Source organism: Passer montanus, unplaced genomic scaffold, assembly GCF_014805655.1.
Source record: "Passer montanus isolate IOZ18808 unplaced genomic scaffold, ASM1480565v1 scaffold30, whole genome shotgun sequence".
NCBI lineage: Eukaryota > Metazoa > Chordata > Aves > Passeriformes > Passeridae > Passer > Passer montanus.
In genome coordinates, this window is record NW_024367708.1 from 10852542 (window position 1) to 10865259 (window position 12718).

The following is a 12718-nucleotide window of genomic DNA, read 5'->3' on the forward strand; positions in this document are numbered from 1 at the left end:
AAATAGACAAATTTGTCATTTTTTTACTAGAGAAAGGGGTCAATTACTGGGTAAGTATTTAATGTATACAGGCTTGAAATGCATTATTATTAAGACTTTTCTGTATTAACATGGTCATTTGGACCATAAGGCTGAAAACTATTAATTCCACTAACAGTGAATTATTTGCTCTTTATATCTGTTTTGTTCCTTTTTGTTTATAAGAAGATTTTGATTCAAGAATGGCAACATAAAAAATGTATGTGCAAAGTCTTTGTAAGAATTGTTTTGGCAAAAAATCCCTTACAAAAATTAGAATTTTTCACTATCCTTTCTATTAACTAAGTCTTCCTGGTGTCTCATTCAGCTTAGTTGTGGAAATAGAGAATGCTATTCATTTTCCTAGATAACTATGTAAGATGAGGAAAATCTTCAAAGAACTTTTTTCAGAAGATCATTTTGAGCTGGATGTTGATAGACAGATCTATACTTTGTTACTGAAGAGAAGTATGATTCTGCAGATTTATGAGCAGTTACACTGAAATCACTCTTAGAAGAGCTGAAGTGCAAGGAGGAAATCAGTGAGCCCTTTGTACAGAGTGTAGAGTTACAAAGTTTGAAAGAGTGGGCAGAAACAGCAGTTTAGGAGAAAGCATAAGATTGGCCTGTGTTTTTTCAGGAATTCAGTCTTAAAAGAGAAGTTGTCTGTAGGAAGGTTTGGTAAACTAAAAAGCTATTCTGAAATGTTAACAATTCTTAGGCTTGGTATGTGGTGATAATAAATGTGTGTGTCTTGCTGTAGTGCCTTCCTTAGAGTAGCACAATTTTATCCCAAAGTTACCAAGAAATCAAAAGAGACATTTTTTCCAAAACTGTTCTGTTTCCTGATGCAAATTGTCTACTCTACTTTTACTGTAGTAAGATATACAAGAGAATCACACATATAACAGTAATTTATTTTCTACAAAAGCGTGCTTACTTCAAAAGCTAGCTGTTTTCTTTCCTATGTCACAAGGCTCTTTCTTACTGAACAGAATATTAACAGTTCCATTTATTCGAAGGATGGGACAGTATGTATGTGGATAAAATTTTAAAAATGGGTCCAGATTAATGTGTAATGATTCTCTTTTCATTACCACACATGATTCAGAGTGCATGATGCATTGGAGTAGGAAGCACACAATCCATAATCTAAAATTGTTTTATTTTATCTTCTCAAGCCTTGCTGTTCATGATCAGTAGGAATAGACAGGGGCATGAATATTTTTATTAGTGCTGGCATGGCATCAAAATATGTCCAGAAATATACTGAGGCTGCCTGCACCTTTTCCTTAGCACCCTCTGAAGTTTTAGACGTCACAGAAAAGTTATGGATTCGTTGCCTTTTACTGCCAAGTATAAGCTTTAAAATATTGCCCTGACATATCATGGTATAAATTGATAAAGATACATTACTGCTCATAAGTAGCAATTATGTTTTATATATTTCCTGCTAAGAAAGAAAACAGTATTCAGCCTGCCAAGATTTCTCATTAAAAGTTTAAAAAATTAGAAATACTTGCTACTAATTAGATAATTAGGCAGTAGATTAGAAACCTCTAAAGAGAAATGCACTTAAGCCTAGTATTATGTTACAATATATCTGTTTGAATTCATTTCTGTGGTATCATTAGCATTATGTATTAACATCACAGTTTGATTAAAATGTGTAATCTGAGGTACCATTAAGTCTAACACTTTGTATCTCACTGGATTTTTTCATGTGTCTAATTAGCACAAGGTTCATGTTCATGTTTTTTTCAATATGAACACAGAATTAAAGAAGCATATCACTGATTATGCTAATACACCTGGTGGAACACCACAGAGATGATTTTTTTTCAAATTTCTAAAAGGTGAATACAATCACAAATCTAGAAAAGCAAAAAATTTGTGATTTAGTACATTACATTTGGACACTTGTTTCAATAGGAAAGAATTTTTGTAGTTACCCAAAGAAGAAAACCCTGCTCTGATCCAAGAATTAAAAGTCTCTTTACATGTCATTTATGAATAATTTAAGAATTTCAGTGATCAAATATTACTAAATATTATCTATTAACATTTTTAGTAAGCAAGAATAAAGTATGCAGATACTTAGAAGTACAATGCCAAATGAGAGAATACTTTTGTTGTTTTTAAGAGGTGAAAACCCCCAAATGTGATAACACAAGACTTGAAAATTAGCATGAATAAAAACTTTGAACCCGTCTTTTATATTTTCCTCCTCCCTATCTTCTTATATATGTCACATTTCTTTTAATCCCAGCTTTTCCTGATTCCTAGCTTTCAGAACCTTGTAATATCTTACAATTTATCCCCATCATTTTTCTTTCTCCTATCTTTTATTGCATTCAATTTTCTGTCTATCCACTTAAATGTATATCTGAATATGACTTACTCTACTGATTTCATCTGTTTTCTCTTCAAAAGTAGTAAATGAAGGTCATTCTTAACTGAACAGATTCACATCCATAAGGAAATAATAAAAATAATTTACTTCTATTATTCATCTGTTACAGGCATACAATGGTTAGTTAAAAAATAGCATTTTCCCCTCTAAACACTATGAAATTCAACTTATATAGTGAAATTGGTTTCCCAGCAGTCATTCACACAGCAACTATGTCCTTTTCTGGAGAAAATAAACTGTTTCCTGAGAGCAAACCAGAAAAGTCAATTACAGTTTATGAGTTAAGCACCTAAATGTTTTCTTGATTCTTTTAGTTTGAAATGTGGAAGACAGCTTTTTCTTAAACAGTGACTGATTTCAGAAGGAGCTAAGTCTCCTAAATACAAGTTACACACCCAACAATCATTGTAGAAATGGCCACAAGGGCCATTTTCTAAGACAGTAGTGTTTCATATTTTATGTTCTTAAGGAAGGTAGCTTGAAAAATTAACTAATTCCCCTTCCCAACAAAAGGAGAAAAAATTATAAAAAGCTGGAAGCTAGAAACGTCTTGGGATGGGATTAATTTATCTGGGAGGGACAGTTTGAATGCAGCATTTGGAACTGATCTCCAGAGGGATGGAGGGTATACTAATGAGCACTAAATATTTGTAAATTTGTGAATATGGCTGCTGTAGTCAATGAATGTCCATGTATTTTACATATAATTAAGTGCTCGTGTAAACAGACAATAGGAAAATATCCCAGATTTAGTGTTTCTCTGCTATCTAGGATGTAAAGAAACAAGCTGAGCCTTATGAAAGAAAACAATCTGTTAGAGCTTGTGTAGTTAGAAATTCCCATTGTTTAACAGTAAGTCCTATTTCTGGGGCAGGAACTTCAAACCATGGAGAGACAGGATGTTTGTTTTCTTTATGTTTTACATATGCATTGTTTGCTTCCCTGCCTTTAGGGACCCATCTATCTCAAGAGCTCTTGTTTGTCTAGATTTCGAACTCCCTCTCTAGCCTGCAAATATGATATGAGAAAGTAACATTCTGAAAGGAATGTCAGTTGGGTTACTTCCATTTTTGTTTTACTTATATTGTATTAGGGCAGTTTTCTGTCCTGAAATACTCATATATTTGGGACACTTTTGTTTATTCTTACAGGGACGCTGAAGATGCTCATTGCTCTTTAGGACGCTCCAGTGGTCTAAATTGCATACTAAATGCAATTACTCTATAAGTTTAAATTATAAATGCATTCTGAATTTTGGTTTTTATGACATTGACTGAATCTGTTCCAGTTCTTCTTGGCAACTGCCTGGATTATGTTGTTTAAATGTGGTTTTCTTCCTATCTCTGTATCAAAACCTTGTTCATCCTGGCCTTCGTTTGTGCTTCTTTGTGCCACAGCACCTCTTTCATCATTGCACTTACAAAAAAAGATTAAACTATTCCAGGAAGCGGGAGAGTAATGCAATTGAATGGATATTTAAAGGCCTGGATGCGCATGAATTGGCCCTCAGTAAATAGTTTGGCCCTATGCCTTTAGTCTTTAAAGCAAATTAAATCCTGAATGGCATTTCTCCAGGAACATGCTTGATGGAATCCAAATCCCAAATATTAAACATAGGCTGAATCTCTGAAGTAATTTTTTCTTTCATAAATAATTTTAGGAGGTAAAACCATTATTTTCAATAGACAACTAAGGTTGCAGTGCTCTCCTAGCCCAGAAATCTAAAATGCTGGACTGAAGTTAAACTAAAAATTGATGATATAGAACTGTAAGGAATTAGTTAATGTGTTCACCACTGGCTAGTGACACTATTAGGCCTCTGTAGTTGAAACACAAACAAGCAGAATAGACAGAAATATGTTTTTGTAATTGAATTCGTACCTTAAAGCCATCTTAAAACTTACTACCAGATTTCTCAACACATATGCGTTTAAGTGCTCCAAATAATTTTTAGAGAAGCAAGAGTCAAGACCAGCCCTAAGATCATTTTGTCTTAGAGCTGAAATTACTTGCTAAAGGGCTCGTATATTCTGTCTTTTATGAACTTGAGTGTTGAACAAACCCTGTTATTATTTGAATTTCTCTATTGAATGCGTGACCTTTTAAATAGGACAGAGTTTGTTAGCCCACACCTTAGCTGGAGCCATTTTCAGGAAATTTGTGTAACATTTTTACTCTATAATAATTCTGTGTTCATATAGGTATAACTCATAGGCAGGAGCTCTGGACCAGAAAAAAAAAATCATAAGTAACTGAGGACATATTAAATATCAGAAAATAATTTGACAGCTAATTTAATTTAGTCAGTACATTTGAAAACCATTGAATAAAGGTTAAATTAACATATAATTTCTTAGACAAGCAAAGTAGTACTTCCTAATATCACTGACTAGTTTGTAAGTGTAGCTTATTTTTTTTTCTGAAACCGAAATACTAAGATTCGAAGACAGAAATGGAGAAACAAATATATTTTAAAGTTTACAAGTCCACCACCTCAAAAGAAGTAATGGGATTTATTTTGCTTCCTTTCTTTTCTCTAAAACATTTTTCCTATAGATGTATTTCAGAAGACCAAGCAAATACTTCTCTTACTTGTTAAAACACTATAGTCTTACACAAAATGTACAAGCAAAATTATTTGGTTTTTTCTGTCATGTAAAACTCAGGTGACAGATTTGCTTAAGTCTGGGTTGCTCATTAGAAATCTCTTCCTTATCCCACTGCTGTAGTGGAAAAGAGTGTAGCTGAACAATGAAATAGTTCTTCACCCCTGAACTAAGAGCAGAGTGTTGCCAAAAGATGACAGAATCAAAAACTTGGAGATGGGGGAAATGGAGAATGTGAAACTCTTTTTGTGGGTACTCACCGATTATACCGGGTCAATATGAAGGTATCTGCACCCTGAATGAAAGTGCTTATTATAAGAGCAAGTGTAAGGAGAGGGCCTGCTCCTCTAATGGTACCTGGTCAAAGGAACCATGAAACAAGAACATACAGAGAGAAACCTGACCAGTATACAGTCATGTGGATGGTGAAGACAGCAAATCTGATCAATCACACAAACTGTGAAGGATATGTAGGTTGTGAAGATGTTTATTTTTTTCAGTTGGGAGGATAAGGAAAGGGAAGGAGACAAAACATGGAGAAACATAAACCCTGGCCAATTAGTGTTAACACACAATAATCAGGGACAAACCTGGTCAGTCAGTCTAATTGATGGGCTATAGAGAAACAGCAGACAAACCAGGAACTTGCAAAGAGGCTAAGCCACTAACCATCATGTGTGAGAAGTTGTGGCAGAAAAGGCAAAACATAACCCTTGTTCTTAGAAGAAGAAAAAGAAAGGCCTGAGGAACAGTCCAGTCAATCTCAACTGTGTGATCACCAAGATCATCAAGCAGATTCTCCAGGAAACTGTGCTAAGACATCTGGAAAGTGAGGAGGTGATTCAGAACTGCTAACATGACTTCAGGAAGTATAAATCAGTACTTAAAAGTGGGCTATGACAAAGCTGGGGAGGGACTTTTTACAAGGACATCTAGTGACAGGACAAGATGTAATGGCTTTAGACTGAAAGAGGGTAGATTTAGAGTAGATGTTAGGAAAAAATTCTTTACTGTGGGGGCAATTGGATACAGGAAAGGCTTGCCCAGAGACGTAGTGGGTGCCCTGTCCCTGGAAGTATTTAAGGCCAGTTTGAAGGGGACTTTGAGCAACCTGGTCTCATGGGAAGAATTCTTGCCTATGGCAGTGGAGGTTGGAACTAGATTATCTTTAAAGGTCCCTTCCAGTGCAGAACATTCTATGATTCTATGCATCCTATGATTTTATGACTGAAACAAATAATATATCTGGGGCTGTTTTTTTCTTTGTTTGTTCATCTTGTTACCATTGTTACAGAAAAACAGTGTGAATTTACCCATTGTGCAGGTTCTTGGGTTGCTATTCTGCTGTTTGCTTTAATTCCTGAAAAAAGAATGTCTAGAGAGTTACAGACCCAGATGTCTCATCTCAATGCTAGTACAAAATTCATTTAGAGTGTAATTAAAATGAGGTGACAAACTATATGACTCAGTGCATAGGTACAAATTCATACATGTGAAATTTATGCCTTTTTAGCCCATAAGAGGTTACTAAAAAGTTAATAAACAATAGATTTATATCATCCTAATTGCTGTAATTTATGTCTCTTTTTCTTACAATTGGGTACATAAAAGTTCATTAAAATTTAGAAATAGCTAGAATATAAAAGGCTAAGTCTTGTCACAGATTTTTAAACTGGTTAATCAGTAAGAAGGGAATCACAAGGACTGTTCCCAGGGCTATCAGCTACAATATCTGATCGGACAAAAAACTACTGATTTATATTTAACACATTCTTTAAAGTTAGTAAGTGTTCTTATTCATATTTCACAATCAGGAAACTGAAATAGAGTGCTATGTCAAATTCAGCTCTTGATAGCCATGAAAAGTGTGACAAATCACACTTGTACAGTGTTTTCTCTCTAACAACAGAAATGGAGCTGAGACAGCAAAAACTTGTGGAAATTATCCCCCCTTAAGACTAGTTTGATAATGAAAAGGGAAATATGCATATTTTCTCTCATTGTGCTACAAAACTAAATGAAATAAAAGATTTTTTTAACCAAGACTAGGAAAAAAGCTAAAATATTTCAGAAACAATATGAAAATTTCAGCACATTTGAACAATGGTGTAATGTTAATATCTGTTTTATTTTATTTGAAAGTATGGTCTGCCCTAAAAAAAAAACAGGCCAGAAATGTTTTTAGTGATTAGAAGTCAATAACAAAATGTCTGATTTAGATTCAAAGCTTCTCACTTCTTGTCAGAGTTAGAGTGCTACATAACATAAGCCATACAGTCTAAGCCACACTTGCCAGGTTAGAAATTTGCTGTGTCCAATATGCCTTTGTAGTAAAACCTGTGGGGTTCATTTTCTGTATATTTTATTTTCTCTGGTTCTTGGTAATTTCCAATTATATTTCTTCTTCCTAATCTTTATTTGGCAAATAGTTATAATGTTTATTAGTGCAAAGCACTAGCCTTCAAGCTTACATCTGGCCATATCAGGTCATGCTGGAGCCTTTGCTGATTTGAAATGCTCCTGGAAAACACTTTGCAGATGAAGAGGAAAGGCTCAGCTGCTAGCACTTCAGTTATACAACCTTCATCAGACCTGGTATTTGAAAAATAGACAGTTATAGTTATTCTTTTCTTATTTTTTAATTTTTTTCTGATGGACTCTGCTATTATCCAGAAATGCTACTAGGATTTTTGGTAGTAGTTTATCTACTGTCAGTTCATGATCTGCACATGATCTGTTTAGAGATTTTATAGGGCATAATAAATGGCTTCCAAAAGGTTTCTCACTCTACAATAGTTATCCACCTGTGTCCCAGGTTTACTTAATGGTTTATTGCCAAACATTCATCTGTAAATAAAAAAGTCTTTGATTAGTTCTCTCAAACATAAATCCATCAATTCTTCATTAAACCAATAAAGATGCCATAACGCATTTCTGAAGTCAGTGCTCTTCTGTGCCGTGATTTTTCTGATTGTGATTTTTATTTCAGCAGGCTGTATCCTAAAAAAAGGCTAGCATAGATAAAAAATGCATCCTTCATCCCTTGTGTTGAGTTATTTGAATTACATGGATAAAATAAGTGTGAATACTTTAGTATTTGAAAACAGTTCACACAAATGTGTTTTGTCTGCTACAAAAAAGGGCTATGGTTATCTTGGACATTTACTACTAGATTTGACAGGCAGGGAAGTTGTGGATGGTACTACTCATTAAAACATCTGTTACAGAGCATAAAGCAAATAAAAATTATTCACAGTAAATGAGAAAGGTTATGCTGGAAAATTCCCACTGTATAAGAATATTATATATGTATCTCTATAGTCAGGATATTTGAGATAAGATGAGAAGGGTTTGTTATTCTGTTGTTACTGGTCCTGAATTTGCTATGTAGTTCTTCATATGGTACATGTTTGTTTGGTTGCTATATAGTTTATAGTCCTGGGATCTCCAGTATAATCCTGTGCCCTTTTTGTTATTGTCCCATAACATTATTTACCCTGCATCCCAGGGCTCCATTCTCAAAGCCCTTTCTGCCATACCAGACCTATTTGCATCCAACTACCTTTTTAGGTCAACAGTGAATATTTCTATACAAAATACATTACTATTACAATAAACATTTGAGTTATGCCACAAAATTTTACAAAGCTGAGCAAAGTGAAATGAATGAGGTAATAAGTACTTGGTCACTAGAAAATTGTCATTACACTTAAACAAGCTAAAAAATTGCTCCAGGCAGGACAAGGCGAGCTCCAATGCAGCCTGATGAGCCTTCGCCTAGCTGGTGCAAAGCCTTTGGCTTGTAATTAGCAATAGCAGTGCTGTAGCTAAATGGCTCCAGGGCAAGGTGACACCATCTGGCTTGCTCCCTCTCTACTCTAGGAATAGCTTGTTGGCTACTTCCAAACATGTAACACTTGATTCTGAGCCTAATCCTGCTGCTCAGTGGTAACACACTCGAAGAACACATTGCCATTGTGTTTGAGTGTGACTTTCAGCTCAAAGTATTCAAAAGAATTCAAGGCCTTTGTGTGGAGGTCCAACAGAGCCATCACTTCTTTAGTTCAAAATTCAGCATGAATACTGCTCTGTGCCATGGGGTGTGGCCTTACCCTGAGGAGGAACACTTTGAAGACCTACTTGAACAAAGCCTAAGTATTAGACGACAGAAAAGAATGAAGGGGGTCCATTTTCCTCCCCTTTCCAGGGCAACCATGGACTCCCCATTAATGTATTAATCCTTTATTCTTAAAAGAGTTATTTTGGGAAGGGATGGTTAGCTAAGAAATCAGAAAGAAAATTAATGTTCAACCAGTGTGGATGATAAAGGGATAAATACTCAATTTTGTTTGACTGTGTAGAGTATCCATAAGTCTCAGTGTAAGTCCATGTATTTTGATTAGAACTCTGAAGTTTTGAAGGTGTCTGAAACATACAGTCAACACCTTGTTGCTTTTTCCATCATTTAACACATTTGTCAGACAAGCAGTGCCACATATTTTATATATTTAGTGTATCAAATGTGACAGTGTTATTAAAATAACCCATACATTCCTATCTAGAGGTCCATAAATAATTTCAATTATTGATTTTAATGGTATACCTGCTCCAACGGCTTCATTTCCATTACTTATTCATTAATATTCTTGGATTTCCTGCTGATACCAGCTGAATGAATGAAGAATATTTCCTGTAACATTGCAAAATAATCTGGAAGACAAAAAAAAAGTGTATTTTTTTTTCCATTGTAATAAATGCAGTCTCCTTAAATACAATATATTAGAGGGACTGATGGGACACTATCAAACGTGTAACTTTAGATGCATTGTCTTTTATTATTTTATTAATTTTAATAGTGAGAAGACAATTTGCTGTAAAGGAATGACATTGGTTAGCACTGAAAAAAAGGTCATTAATTTAGAATTGCTTGATTAAGAACATTTGGAAAAGGACAGAGGCTCAATGATTAAAAAATAAAAGTAAATGTGGGAGTGTCTTGAGGTGCATATTTTGAAGAATTTGAAAGACAAAAACGTCTTAGCAGTTAAAGATAATAGCACTGCAGGAAATGCTAGGATAAAAAGTAATCTAAGAAAACACTAAAAACTAGGTTACCTTTTGCAGTATCCTAATTCTGCAATCACTCAGATTGAATCACTTTTGCTATCTCTCCCACATCTTTTATAAATTTGTAATTATGCATTTTCTACCAAGTGCAGGAAAGGACGTCCAGGTCTAGATGTGCAAGATAGCTCTCAGGTAGAGTGCAATAGGCACTATGAGAGACTAGGAAAGAATACATCCTCTCTCATCTGCCCCTGCTTCTAAAAGGTAGGTGAGATAAAAATTACACTAGCATATGGAAGTAAAAGCAAGATCATTAATCTGTCACCTGATTGGAAGCCAGCAAAAATCTGAAGATTTTAAAGCCAAGAGAGGGGAACTGAGGAGTTTGGGAATAGACTTGACAGAATCATTTTAATTGGGATGCCTTAAAACCAACATTTCTGAAGTATAGCAAAAATAGCTGTCTAACATCATATTCAGCATTAAATCAAACTACTCACAAATTCCTAATGACACTTGTCATTTTTGTAGTGTGGCCAGTTACTTATTTTCGCAAAGAATGCCAATCTACACAGGAAAACCAATTTCCTTATTGAAGGAATCAATGATCAAAACTTTTTGGCCTATCTTAAACAGGAATTTTGGTTAGATTGACAAAATGGTTTGACATATAAGGTTATCAAACAATCTTCCATAAAATTATTTCAGGGGTTGGATTTACTGTTTATTGAATCAAATAATATGTACAAACTGGCTGCTTTTCTGTACTCTACTATAAGTATTGAAGCCAAAATGATTTTTTCCACATATATTTGTAGCTCTGTAGACTATTTTTCTACAGTTATATAGTTCCTGGCTAACTCCAGTATTTTTCTACTCTGATAGAAAGACAAAATACATATCAAAAGGCTTCTATCCTATCTTGATGCTTCTGGGAACTCAGGTTCAAACAGCTTCTCAAGACACTTTCTCATAAAGAAAGTACAGCCATTTTAGCAAATAGCAAGAAAGGGAGATTCCAGAAGAGGGTGAAGCAAGGGAGAAATTACTGTATTACTTGTGCTTCTAATTGAAAATTCTTGTCAATTATGCTAATTTGCTAAACTTATAAAACTGCATTTGCTCTATGTGGGGTGGGTATTTTTCCATATCTGCCTTTGGAGGCCTCCAGCTGAAGACCAGCTTTTATACTAATATTGTCTTGAAAGTGTGTTGTTTTGTTTCTAGATCTTTAAGGTATCAATATGGTTGTTCTTTTCATGAAGTCAAATTAAAATACAATTCATTTTTTTTAAATTTCTTTGTTAAATTTCAGAAAACAAGATTACATTTTAAATCTGGAAAGCATTCCTTTCAATAAATTTTACAGTCTGATTTTTGGTATAATTATTTATCATATACACCATATAGAACACAACAGCTATCAATCTTTCCTGTAATACTTTAGCACATTTACCCAAAAGTCACACCCAAAATAGTAAGGCTAATATTAGGATACAGGAAATTAATTTGCATAAAATCTAACTGTGCAAGAAGCACACTGTATTATCCTAACTAACAGAGATCTTATTGATTTACTCTTTTGGTAATATATTTTTAAGATTTAAATTTTGACAGTCCTTTTTCTCATATATTTTTTGTGAAGTAGTGAGTTTGCCAGGTACACTGCAATGACAAATGATGTTACAAATATACTTCTCCACTGAGGTAATTCATACAAGTAAAATATTTTTTTCAATAATCTCACAGGATTTCTTTTCCTGCTATAGGTTGTTATTTAAAACATTGTAGCTTCTAGTGATTTTTATTGCAATGCAGTACAGGCAGCTGCATGTGAGGACATTTAAGTAATGAACATCATTATCATCTTTCACTGAAAGAAAGGAGGCTATCAGGAAGCTGTCTCTGGCCATCATTAGACTGAATTAACTTTGCATTTAGTGTGAAGAAAGAAAATGTCCTTAATCGACTAATTCAGCATAAACATCTCTATTAACTAATCCTCTCAAACTGTAGCAAATGCCATGCTACTTCATAATATCATACATTTCATGCTTAGGATCATATTTTTGATTTGTAGAAAGTTTTAGCATCTATCTATACCATTCACTGAAGTGTCTTGCAATGCTTTTGGTGGTACTAAAACATACTTGGGTTTTTTGGTTGTTGGGATTTGGGAGAGACAGTTGTTGGTGGGTATTTTTGAGGTGCAAGGTGCTCCCCTCCCTCCCTATGACTTGGTACAATTTTCCTTGATTTATCTAAATCCTATATCATTGTTTTTCATGTGACTTAGATCCTGGCAAATTCTAAACATCAAGCAATATGAACTAGTTTATATACACACAAGATATTTGGAAGTCATTGCACTTCTCAGTATTTCCACAGCTCTGTAAATGGCATTATTTAATATATTGCTTTTCATAATGCATGCATTGAAATTTTTCACAGTTTTTTTGTCTTATGGTCAGCAAAGGTCAGCATTTCTATGAAAAATTTAGATAATATGTGATGTGAGCAACAGTATTTATATAAATGCAGTTGGTGCTTGCGCTGCAGTTCTGAGTCACTGCTGTGCTGCTAGGGGGAAGAAACAGTCCTGCTGAGAACAGCA